This window comes from Scyliorhinus torazame, chromosome 8 (genome assembly GCF_047496885.1).
Source record: "Scyliorhinus torazame isolate Kashiwa2021f chromosome 8, sScyTor2.1, whole genome shotgun sequence".
Lineage (NCBI taxonomy): Eukaryota > Metazoa > Chordata > Chondrichthyes > Carcharhiniformes > Scyliorhinidae > Scyliorhinus > Scyliorhinus torazame.
In genome coordinates, this window is record NC_092714.1 from 44,039,671 (window position 1) to 44,052,926 (window position 13,256).

General features: G+C 41.4%; 1 protein-coding gene across 1 annotated transcript in view; it reads right to left on the bottom strand.

The window, feature by feature from the left end:
* Nucleotides 1-2,920: 2,920 nt before the first annotated feature.
* The window catches only part of LOC140427794 (zinc finger protein 654-like), a 71,600-nt gene continuing 61,264 nt past the window's right edge, over nt 2,921-13,256 (bottom strand). Inside the window, exon 9 of the mRNA XM_072513459.1 lies at nt 2,921-7,218. The gene's annotated coding sequence lies outside the window, so the exon portion shown is untranslated. The remainder of the gene's footprint in view (nt 7,219-13,256) is intronic.

Consider the following 13,256-nt stretch of genomic DNA (forward strand, 5'->3'; position numbering starts at 1 on the left):
GTCTATGTGGAGTTTCTATGTTCTCCCCGTCTGCATGGCTTTCCTCTGGATGCGCTCTCTGTTGAAAGATGTGGTTAGGTGGATTGGCTATGCTAAATTGCCCTTTAGTGTCTTGGGAAAAGGTTAGGTTACGGGGTGGGTAGGAGAATGGACCTAGGTAGTGTCGAATGGCCCCCCTCTGTACTGTAGCGATTCTATGATTACAATAGTTCCATGGTCCCTTGCTGATTGGTTTTTTCCCAAATGTAGTTAATTAAATTTAAATTTTCCCAGCTGCTGTGTGGAATTTGAACTCATATTGGGAACTTTAGTTCAGGCCTCTGGATTACCAGTTCAATAACATAGCCACTCTGTTACTGTACCCTCTGGTGATGGAAATGGTGATATTAATTTGGTAGTGAATAGTGATAAAGTAGAAGGTGAGGACACTGCCAAGTTAGAGGTCAGAGCAGCAACATGGGAAATGAGACAAACTTAGGCAAAGATCCCATCAACCAGAACAGGAATCCTCAGTTGATGACACAAAAACATTTCAGAGGCTTCGGTGAAAGTTAGCGTCATCAGAACCAATGATAGAGAAACTGGAAAGAATGTACTTCTTACGGTTAGTTGTGACTTGAAATAAGTGTAGTGCTGAATATTGTCTGCTTTTGTATCAAGCTAATTTAATGAACACGTTAATCCCCTTGCAGTTCTAGTTGCACAAGACTCCAGTTAAAACAGACAGCCGTCAACAACTCCCAAACTAAACTATGCTTAATCTGCAAGGGTTAGAATGAGGAACTGAAAGCAACCTTTAAAATTTCTTAAAATATAAGCTACTAAATAGAAAACATTACTTCACAGGAGACTTTTAAGATAATTTAATTTATTTGGAAATGCAGGTGATGGTTGGCATTGTAACATCCTGTGTAGAGCACTGATTAGAAATTGAACCTGACAGACAGATCTTACTTTGCCATCGCAATTAGATATCCAGTGAGCTTAACAGTGTCCCAACTGGTCATATTGATACAGTTTTGGCCAATAGATTGGTCAGATCCAGATTGTCCATGAAACAAAAGTTTGGTTAAATATTATCTCTTACTGAAGATGGTCATTGCCTGGGACTTGTATGTCATGAATGTTACTAGCCACTTATCGCCCCAAGTCTGAACATTTTCCAAGTCTTGCTGCTGGGCAGCACGGTAGCACAGTTACTTCAGTGCCAGGGACCCAGGTTCGATTCCCGGCTTGGGTCACTGTGCGGAGTCTGCATGCTCTCGGTGTCTGCATGGGTTTCCTCCCACAAATCTCGTAAGATGTGCTGTTAAGTGAATTGGACATTCTGAATTCTCCCTCCCTCCCAAACAGGTGCTGGAGTGCGGCGACTTGCGGATTATCACAGTAACTTCATTGCAGTGTTAATGTTAGCCTACCTGTGACATTAATAAAGATTGACAACTTCAAAAAGAGTTGCAAAACATACTGAACAATTATTAATTAACATCTCCCACTTCTGATATGGAGGTATCACAGATGAAGATGGTTGGGCCTAAAATACTACCATCAAAAACTGCAACAGTGTCCTGGGGCTGAGAATTTTGTGTTAGATACAACTCCAACCACTAGAGGGTTCTCTGTCATAAGATAGAGACATGTTGTTGCAATTATACAGTGTTGGTGAAACCACATCTGGAGTATTGTGTCCAGTTTTAGTCTCCTTCTTTGAGGAAGGGTGTGGTGGTAGTTTGGAGGAGGTTCACCAGATTACGGGAATGAAAGATTTGATGTACGAGGAGAGATTGAACAGTTTAGGCATATACTTGCTGGAGTGTAGAAGAATGAGAAGGGATCTGATTGAGGTATATAAATGCTAAAAGGGATCGATAAAGTAAACATAGACCAAATGTTCCCCCTTGTGGGGCAATCTAGAACGAGAAGTCAGATACAGGTTGAGAGACAGTACATTTAAAACTGAGATGAGGAGGAACTAATCGCAGAGGGTGGTGAATGTATGGAACTCACTGCCCCATAGTACAGTGGAGTCTGAATCATAAAATAGTTTGAAGGCGATATATATTTCTGATTTTTTAAAAATGGGTTGAAGGGATATGGGGAACAGGCAGAGAGGTGGATTTGAGACCAGGAAGAGATCAGTCATGATCTGACTGAATGGAGGAGCAGGCTCAAAGGGCTGAATTGCCTATTTCTGCTCCTAATTCCTATAACGCCCCTCCACTCATCCCCAATGACTTAAATTCTGTTAAGTCTCCTTGATGCTACACTCTGTCAAATGTTACCTTCATGTCAAGGATAGTCACCTAGAGTCCAGCTCTTACCAAGGCTGTAATCTTGAATTTATGCCCCTTTTTGTTACTGACCAGTTGGGAAAAAAAGATCCTTCTAATCTCACATCCTTTCATAATTTTGAACATATTTTTATCTCCTTAAAAATACGTTGGTGAAAAGTTACATCACAGCTTTACTTTGTTACTCTTGTGGCAGAACATCCAAAAGGTTCATGATTGCAACAGCCTTGCTCCCAATTCAAGTCATTGTATTCCTCAGGACTACAACACCATCTTTAAAATGGAATACAAGATTATCTGATGTAAGCCATCACTACTCCCATGTGTAGTAATTTCTTCATCTCCACCACATTATCTGTGCAGCAGGATGAAAGGAAAAACAACAACCTTCAATTTGGGCAGATTTCATGGTTAAGACAATGATAGACAAGCATGAAGGGTCACCAGTCCATTGCTTTGCTTAGAAAATAACTCTTGTATTGTTGAAGAGCGGAAAAGGTTTTTAAAAAAATGTTAAATCACCCACAAACCCACAATTAATCACCGACCACACACAACATACTTACCATTTATCATTCAGTTGCCATCAAAATTGTAGTTGGAACGTGGGCAAATATAATAAGCACAAATAGAGACAACAGTGATTTTTAATCAATAAATTCAGACAATGTACAAAAAACCTAATTTTTCAAATCATAGTTTCAGATCTTCATCAGAATTAAACTTTCTCGGTCATATCCACCAGAATGAATGCTGTTTAATTACGGCTCAGCTTTATATCAAGAAGCACAAAAGTAGAATAATGTACAAATGTTCAACAAGCACAAAATGTAGAACTTGCTAAACCAAATTTTAAATAGTTCCATTACAAATAATTGATAGAGAAAAGTGCAAAAGTTAACATTTCAAAGTGTATTTAATCCTGTGCGGAAATCTTTTTCATCTTAGTTTTAAAAGAATATAAGAAAACATTGATACCACAATAAGGCTTTTTCCTCCCTTAGTTTCAGTGCCTTACTTTTAATAAAGAAAATAAATATTCTTTAAATGAGCTTACTTTCAAATCATCGCAAAACTAAGAGAAAATAATGCTGTGATGGAAAATCCCAGAAAAATGACCTGATGCACTTTAAAGTGCCTTAAATGAAGAACTGAATTGCTACTTGTGTAATGCACAATGGACAATTTATTACGATCAGTAATTGTTTGCATTCTCCCAAGCAGTGCTGCCTGTACAAGGTCTCTGCATATAACCCATCTAAATTTTAGAAGGCTGCTTGTTCATAATTTTTACTTCCCCTTAAGGGCAGGAAGTTTGCGTAGGAAACTTTACATTATTAATAAAACAGATTGCAAAAATTAAAAATATTTTCTCATGTACACCTTCCTACTTAAAACAGTAGTTGTATATTATTTTATTACAGGACACAACAGTAACTGTCAACAGATACATCATATCCTCAAATAGTGTAGTTCACTACTCAGGAATTTGTATTTTGCTTCTGTGCACCTTTACTCACTGGCCATTTACCACCACATCTAAGAATCAGCTACTATATTTACTATTGGCAATTAATGTCAATAGGAAGTATTTTCTAGCTTCTTTCAATGCACAGATGTTAAACTTGGACAATATTAAGACTGTTCTCAATGCGACAGTGGAAAAAGGCCCAAATACAGAACATAGATGCATGGACATTTAATACAAATTTTCAATGCCATCAAGATTTAGAGTTAGGTTTTAATGGGATCTGTGACCTTTCCACAAGTTATTACAACTCCAACTATGCTCAAGCATGCTTCCAGTTGAATTACACCTACTGATCGTTCTTGCTAAGCTTCCGCTACAATTTCCCAGACAAAGTTCAGCTACCAAACTGCTCCTACCTAGGGGTCAGTCAGCAGAAATGAATTCCCAAAATTCTCCACTTGCAATGCTCAGTTTGCCTTACAAAGGGAAAGGTCTTTTGATAAAAAAAACAAGGCAAAGACACGGCTAAAGACCAGACCGCAATGGGCCAAACTGCCCTTTGCTTATTCCTGATTTTTATACAAGTTATCATTTTAGTGTTGATACAAAAATAGTTTATCAAGTAGTACACAGTGCAGACAATACTGACTGATGTGAAAACAATCACACAGTACTCATGGGTGCTACCACTCCAAAATGTTCAAATGTAAAGAACAATCTGGTCTTCAAAATTTCTTGGATTGCATGCAGTTTGTCAGACCACTAGGCCTGTTCAAGATGAATGCAAAATAAACTATAAATGTTGACTGATACAAACTTCATATCAAGAAGCCAGTAGAAAACAAAGTTGCTGCAATACATTACATACAATTATTCTCCAACAGAATAATTTAAAATAAAGGTGCACGCTCAGATTAAGTTGTCATGGCGTTCATCTTTTCAAATAGTAACTTTATGCCGCTTCCAAAATTTATGGCCACGCGTATACTTTGTCCAGACCTAAATGTGCAGAAACAATTATTCCTCTGCTCCCATTCATGTCATCAACCACGTAACCAGTGATGGTATTCAGTAACAGACTGCAATTGATAAACACTGATCTTGGTCCTGAATTTGACCTTCGCTGAGACAAAGAACTTTCCTTCATGAGTAGAATACCAACATTCACCTTTTTATTCTGCATCTAGCAATTTATACCTACTACCTTAAAACTGAGATAAAACTCCTCAAAATGATCCCAATCAACTTTCTGAAAAGGCTGATTCTCTTCAACATTATTAAGAGTTTGGTGCATTTAGCCCTTTGCTTGCATTGTAACCTCATTTTCCAATGACAATTTTTCAGAGTAATGCCATAAATGTAGTAGTTGATGAACTGTCATTATAGACACTTTGTTAGGTTTTCAAATCAGAGATCGTTGAATGTAACTCAAAGTAAAGTTATTAATTCCTAATGGGATAATTTCAAACAAAATCCTGCACTCTATTGTAGCTAAGGATCTCCCTGCACTCAACAACGTAAGGCATTTGAACGGAGGGCCTGTTTGCCCAAGAAGTGAGTTTTCTGTGTAAATTGAAGAAACTGGATTTTTGCATATCGTCTTCAGATGTGTCATTATTGCTTTTTTCAATTCTTGTAATGCACTGACTCGGAACTTCTTTATCATTTTAGTTTTGTGGCAGTTCACTCATTTTCCTCCAATCCTGTAGCATTTATGGATTTGACAAATTTCATATTAGTTATTGTCTGATCATCTTTTCACTGACATATTGGAAGCAAACATCAATTAGGAATAGAATATTTGTAATTTCTTACATAAATTTGTCAGACCAATTCCACTTTGGAAGATGAACAAAAGGTTCAGATTTGAAAAGCCTTTTCAAGAGCTACTTTAGTGCACGAGGACTGAAGGTTTCTTGAGGTAAACAAACATTAAGAAATTACACTACATCCTTGATGCAACAGTCCTTGGGAGCTAAGCATGTTATACTGAGGTGCATGCTATGCTGAATGCCTCATAAAAGTAATATTAAAACCTAATGTAGAAAAAACTGGGAGTCAAAGTCCAGTGTTTTAACTAATATAAGAGACTTAACAATCATAATATGTACAGAGAGTCAATATCCTCATTGCATTATGTTAGAAGATAATGCACCATGAAAGGGAAAAAAATGCATTTATTAAGCTAGTCAACTTTGAACTTTTTGTTCATCTTTCTTCAGCACATGCAGAAGAGCAAAAATTCTTTAGCATTGATTTGTTTTGGAAGACAACCAGGCATATACATGAATAAATTCACTTCCGCTGTTATAATCAGTAGCTTTAAACTCTTCAACTGTCCTTAACTAACTTGGATTTGCTGCATCTGTGCTCAACAGCATTTACATTGGGCTGAATTTTCCAGGGAAGAGAACAGTGAGTTCAGGATGTGTGGCATCATTGTGAAAATTGGCCAGCATATTCAGGAGAGGAAGAAAGACATTATTAAGTTGTGGATTTCCAGAATATTCAGATCAATTTATCCCACTCTACTGTTTGCCTCACACCAAACACCATCTCACCAATGATCTTCTAGTTAAGAACTTGTTGGGCCTGTATATCAATCACCCATTAAAACTGCTGTTTAGTTAGGGCTTACAAAGACCCTTATTACAGATGCAATGTTTGTTAATGCAATGTCAATCTCAGGCCCAGAAAGGAAATACTTTAAACGGCTGAGTTTTAATCCTGCTCATCATATCTTTTCATAGAGAAAGTTCAAATTTGAATTATTTTTCCTTACTTTCACTTTTTTTTCCCCTCAATGAATCCATTCTTTCTTTTCAGCTCTTTCTGTACCTGATTTGACCCAAATTCACATACCCTCCTTCTTGGTTGTAACTCTTGTTTATTTCTCAGTCCATAAATTTCATTGATTGATACACACTGTTTTTCACCAAGGTCCCACCCAGATGCAGTGTCATTAGCTCACATTTCCAGCAAGTTACTGCTCAAATTATATTCAAACTGAAGGATGCAGAAAATATACTAATGAACAGTATAGGCCACGAGATGCTCCAACAAGATATAGCCCATATAGCATTCCGGTTCTCTTCTATTGTGCTGTTAGACCATTGCCCTTTTTCTACTGCATAAATTTTCCAAGTTGATGTGGCAAGACTGAAGTTCATGTTTTTCCAACTGCACCTCATATTCATGTCTATAATGTATCACAGGTTTCTCCACACTTCATGATTCTTCAGTAGGAGCACTTGGTGAATAAGTGCTACTGCTTTTAAATTTGGTGACCTTTTCAAACATGTATGTTTGATATTTTGTCTTCTTTCACCTTTTTCTGTACTGAGCCTATAGACCTTACATGGCACTTTGATTAAGCCGAGATGAAATCTGTAAAGTACTGCAAATTGATTTCCTAGCTTCGCTATGGCCATTCTCTTGCAAGGAAATCCTCGTCAGCTGGAAGGCAAAAAATGGATCACAATTATTCACTCGCATTGATTTCACATAATTAAGTAAATCTTAATTACATTAATTTACGGTATAATCTGCATGGGGCACAGGTCTCTGGCACAGAGTCTGTCCCTGTTGCTCAGTAGGGCAGGGGGGAGAGGAGCAGAGCATTAGTCATTGGAGACTCCATAGTTAGGGGGATAGATAGGAGATTCTGTGGGAACGAGAGAGACTCGCGGTTGGTGTGTTGCCTCCCAGGTGCCAGTGTGCGTGATGTCTCGGATCGTGTTTTCGGGATCCTTAAGGGGGAGGGGGAGCAGCCCCACGTCGTGGTCCACATAGGTACCAACGACATAGGTAGGAAAAGGGATAGGGATGTAAGGCAGGAATTCAGGGAGCTAAGGTGTAAACTTAGATCTAGGACAGAGTTATTGTCTCTGGGTTGTTACCCGTGCCACGTGATAGCGAGACGAGGAATAGGGAGAGAGAGGAGTAGAACACATGGCTACAGGGATGGTGCAGGAGGGAGGGTTTCAGATTTCTGGATAATTGGGGCTCATTCTGGGGTCGGTGGGACCTCTACAAACGGGATGGTCTACACCTGGACCCGAGGGGTACCAATATCCTGGGGGGGAAATTTGCTAATGCTCTTCGGGAGGGTTTAAACTAGTTCAGCAAGGGCTTGGGAACCTGAATTGTAGCTCCAGTATACAGGAAGTTGAGAGTAGTGAGGTCATGAGTAAGGTTTCAAAGTTGCAGGAGTGTACCGGCAGGCAGGAATGTGGTTCAAAGTGTGTCTTCTTCAGTGCCAGTAGCATCCGGAATAAGGTGGGTGAATTTGCGGCATGGGTTGGTACCTGGGACTTCGATGTTGTGGCCATTTCGGAGACATGGATAGAGCAGGGACAGGAAAGGTTGTTTCAGGTGCCGAGGTTTAGATATTTCAGTAAGCTCAGGGAAGGTGGTAAAAGAGGGGTAGGGGTGGCATTGTTAGTCAATGACAGTATTACAGTGGCAAAAAGGACGTTTGATGAGGACTCGTCTACTGAGGTAGTATGGGCTGAGGTTAGAAACAGGAAAGGAGAGGTCACCCTGTTAGGGGTTTTCTATGGGACTCCGAAAAGTTCCAGAGATGTAGAGGAAAGGATTGCAAAGATGATTCTGGATAGGAGAGAAAGCAACAGGGTAGTTGTTATGGGGGGCTTTAACTTTCCAAATATTGACTGGAAACGCTATAGTTCGAGTACTTTAGATGGGTCCATTTTTGTCCAATGTGTGCAGGAGGGTTTCCTGACACAATATGTAGATAGCCCAACGAGAGGCGAGGCCATTTTGGATTTGGTACTGGGTAATGAATAAGGACAGGTGTTAGATTTGGAGGTAGAACATAGACATAGACAATACAGCACAGAACAGGCCCTTCGGCCCGCGATGTTGTGCCGAACCTTTGTCCTAGATTAATCATAGGTTATCATTGACTTTACAGTGCAGAAGGAGGCCATTCGGCCCTTTGAGTCTGCACCGGCTCTTGGAAAGAGCACCCTACCCAAACTCAACACTTTCACCCAACACCAAGGGCAATTTTGGACACTAAGGGCAATTTATCATGGCCAATCCACCTAACCTGCACATCTTTGGACTGTGGAAGGAAACCGGAGCACCCGGAGGAAACCCACGCAGACACAGGGAGGATGTGCAGACTCCGCACAGACAGTCATCCAAGCCGGAATCGAACCTGGGACCCTGGAGCTGTGAAGCAATTGTGCTATCCACAATGCTACCGTGCTGCCCTTAAGAACAAATAAATCTACACTATATCATTTTACTGTAATCCATGCATCTATCCAATAGCTGCTTGAAGGTCCCTAATGTTTCCGACTCAACTACATCCACAGGCAGTGCATTCCATGCCCCCACTACTCTCTGGGTAAAGAACCTACCTCTGATATCCCTCCTATATATTCCACCTTTCACCATAAATTTATGTCCCCTTGTAATGGTTTGTTCCACCCGGGGAAAAAGTCTCTGACTGTCTACTCTATCTATTCCCCTGATCATCTTATAAACCTCTATCAAGTCGCCCCTAATCCTTCTCCGTTCTAATGAGAAAAGGCCTAGCACCCTCAACCTTTCCTCGTAAGACCTACTCTCCATTCCAGGCAACATCCTGGTAAATCTCCTTTGCACCTTTTCCAAAGCTTCCACACCCTTCCTAAAATGAGGCGACCAGAACTGTACACAGTACTCCAAATGTGGCCTTACCAAAGTTTTGTACAGCTGCATCATCACCTCACGGCTCTTAAATTCAATCCCTCTGTTAATGAACGCGAGCACACCATAGGCCTTCTTCACAGCTCTATCCACTTGAGTGGCAACTTTCAAAGATGTATGAACATAGACCCCAAGATCTCTCTGCTCCTCCACATTGCCAAGTACTCTACCGTTAACCCTGTATTCCGCATTCATATTTGTCCTTCCAAAATGGACAACCTCACACTTTTCAGGGTTAAACTCCATCTGCCACTTCTCAGCCCAGCTCTGCATCCTATCTATGTCTCTTTGCAGCCGACAACAGCCCTCCTCACTATCCACAACTCGACCAATCTTCGTATCGTCTGCAAATTTACTGACCCACCCTTCAACTCCCTCATCCAAGTCATTAATGAAAATCACAAACAGCAGAGGACCCAGAACCGATCCCTGCGGTACGCCACTGGTAACTGGGATCCAGGCTGAATATTTGCCATTCACCACCACTCTCTGACTTCTATCGGTTAGCCAGTTCGTTATCCAACTGGCCAAATTTCCCACTATTCCATGCCTCCTTACTTTCTGCATAAGCCTACCATGGGGAACCTTATCAAATGCCTTACTAAAATCCATGTACACTACATCCACTGCTTTACCTTCATCCACATGCTTGGTCACCTCCTCAAAGAATTCAATAAGACTTGTAAGGCAAGACCTACCCCTCACAAATCCGTGCTGACTATCCCTAATCAAGCAGTGTCTTTCCAGATGCTCAGAAATCCTATCCTTCAGTACCCTTTCCATTACTTTGCCTACCACCGAAGTAAGACTAACTGGCCTATAATTCCCAGGGTTATCCCTAGTCCCTTTTTTGAACAGGGGCACGACATTCGCCACTCTCCAATCCACTGGTACCACCCCTGTTGACAGTGAGGACGAAAAGATCATTGCCAACGGCTCTGAAATTTCATCTCTTGCTTCCCATAGAATCCTTGGATATATCCCGTCAGGCCTGGGGGACTTGTCTATCCTCAAGTTTTTCAAAATGCCCAACACATCTTCCTTCCTAACAAGTATTTCCTCGAGCTTACCAATCTGTTTCACACTGTCCTCTCCAACAATATCGCCCCTCTCATTTGTAAATACAGAAGAAAAGTACTCGTTCAAGACCTCTCCTATCTCTTCAGACTCAATACACAATCTCCCGCTACTGTCCTTGATCGGACCTACCCTCGCTCTAGTCATTCTCATATTTCTCACATATGTGTAAAAGGCCTTGGGGTTTTCCTTGATCCTACCCGCCAAAGATTGTTCATGCCCTCTCTTAGCTCTCCTAATCCCTTTCTTCAGTTCCCTCCTGGCTATCTTGTATCCCTCCAATGCCCTGTCTGAACCTTGTTTCCTCAGCCTTACATAAGTCTCCTTTTTCCTCTTAACAAGACATTCAACCTCTCTTGTCAACCATGGTTCCCTCACTCGACCATCTCTTCCCTGCCTGACAGGGACATACATATCAACTTGTATACACTTGTTCCTTGAACAAGTTCCACATTTCACTTGTGTCCTTCCCTGACAGCCTATGTTCCCAACTTATGCATTTCAATTCTTGTCTGACAACATCGTATTTACCCTTCCCCCAATTGTAAACCTTGCCCTGTTGCAGGTACCTATCCCTCTCCATTACTAAAGTGCAAGTCACAGGTGAGCACTTTGGTGATAGTGACCACAATTCGATTACGTTTACTTTAGTGATGGAAAGGGATAGGTATATACCGCAGGGCAAGAGTTATATCTGGGGGAAAGGCAATTATGAAGCAATGAGGCAAGACTTAGGATGCATTGGATGGAGAGGATGCATCGGATGGAGAGTAAAACTGCAAGGGATGGGCACAATGGAAATGTGGAGCTTGTTCAAGCAACAGCTAATGCGTGTCCTTGATAAGTATGTACCTGTCAGGCAGGGAGGAAGTGGTCGAGCAAGTGAACCGTGGTTTACTAAAGCAGTCGAAACACTTGTCAAGAGGAAGGAGGCGGCTTATGTAAAGATGAGACATGAAGGTTCAGTTAGGGTGCTCAAGAGTTACAAGTTAGCTAGGAAGGACCTAAAGAGAGAGCTAAGAAGAGCCAGGAGGGGACATGAGAAGTCTTTGGCAGGTAGGATCAATGATAACCCTAAAGCTTTCTATAGATATGTCAGGAATAAAAGAATGACTAGGGTAAGAGTAGGGCAAATCAAGGACAGTAGCGAGAAGTTGTGCATGGAGTCCGAGGAGATAGGAGAGGTGCTAAATGAATATTTTTTGTCAGTATTCACACAGGAAAAAGATAATGTTGTTGAGGAGAATACTGAGATTCAGGCTACTAGACTAGAAGGGCTTGAGGTTCATAAGGAGGAGGTGTTAGCAATTCTGGAAAGTGTGAAAATAGATAAGTCCCCTGGGCCGGATGGGATTTATCCTAGGATTCTCTGGGAAGCTAGGGAGGAGATTGCTGCGCCTTTGGCTTTGATCTTTAAGTCATCTTTGTCTACAGGAATAGTGCCAGAAGACTGGAGGATAGCAAATGTTGTCCCCTTGTTCAAGAAGGGAAGTAGAGACAACCCCGGCAACTATAGACCAGAGAGCCTTACTTCTGTTGTGGGCAAAATCTTGGAAAGATTTATAAGAGATAGGATGTATAACCATCTGGAAAGGAATAATTTGATTAGAGATCGTCAACACGGTTTTGTGAAGGTTAGGTCGTGCCTCACAAACTTTATTGAGTTCTTTGAGAAGGTGACCAAACATGTGGATGAGGGTAAAGCAGTTGATGTGGTGTTTATGGATTTCAGTAAAGCGTTTGATCAGGTTCCCCACGGTACGCTACTGCAGAAAATACGGAGGCATGGTGTTCAGGGTGATTTAGCAGTTTGGATCAGAAATTGGCTAGCTGGGAGAAGACAAAGGGTGGTGGTTGATGGGAAATGTTCAGACTGGAGTCCAGTTACTAGTGGTGTACCACAAGGATCTGTTTTGGGGCCACTGCTGTTTGTCATTTTTATAAATGACCTGGAGGAGGGTGTAGAAGGATGGGTGAGTAAGTTTGCAGATGACATTAAAGTCGGTGGAGTTGTGGACAGTGCGGAAGGATGTTACAAGTTACAGAGGGACATAGATAAGCTGCAGCGCTGGGCTGAGAGGTGGCAAATGGAGTTTTGTGCAGAAAAGTGTGAGGTGATTCATTTTGGAAGGAATAACAGGAAGACAGAGTACTGGGCTAATGGTAAGATTCTTGGCAATGTGGATGAGCAGAGAGATCTCGGTGTCCATGTACATAGATCCCTGAAAGTTGCCACCCAGGTTGAGAGGGTTGTTAAGAAGGCGTACGGTGTGTTAGCTTTTATTGGCAGAGGGATCGAGTTTCGGAGCCATGAGGTCATGTTGCAGCTGTACAAAACTCTGGTGCGGCCGCATTTGGAGTATTGTGTGCAATTCTGGTCGCCGCATTATAGGAAGGATGTGGAAGCATTGGAAAGGGTGCAGAGGAGATTTACCAGAATGTTGCCTGGTATGGAGGGAAGATCTTATGAGGAAAGGCTGAGGGACTTGAGGCTGTTTTCGTTAGAGAGAAGGTTAAGAGGTGACTTGATTGAGGCATACAAGATGATTAGAGGATTGGATAGGGTGGACAGTGAGAGCCTTTTTCCTTGGTTGATGTCTAGCACGAGGGGACATAGCTTTAAATTGATGGGAGATAGATATAGGATAGATGTCAGAGGTAGGTTCTTTACTCAGACTGTAGTAAGGGTGTGGAAT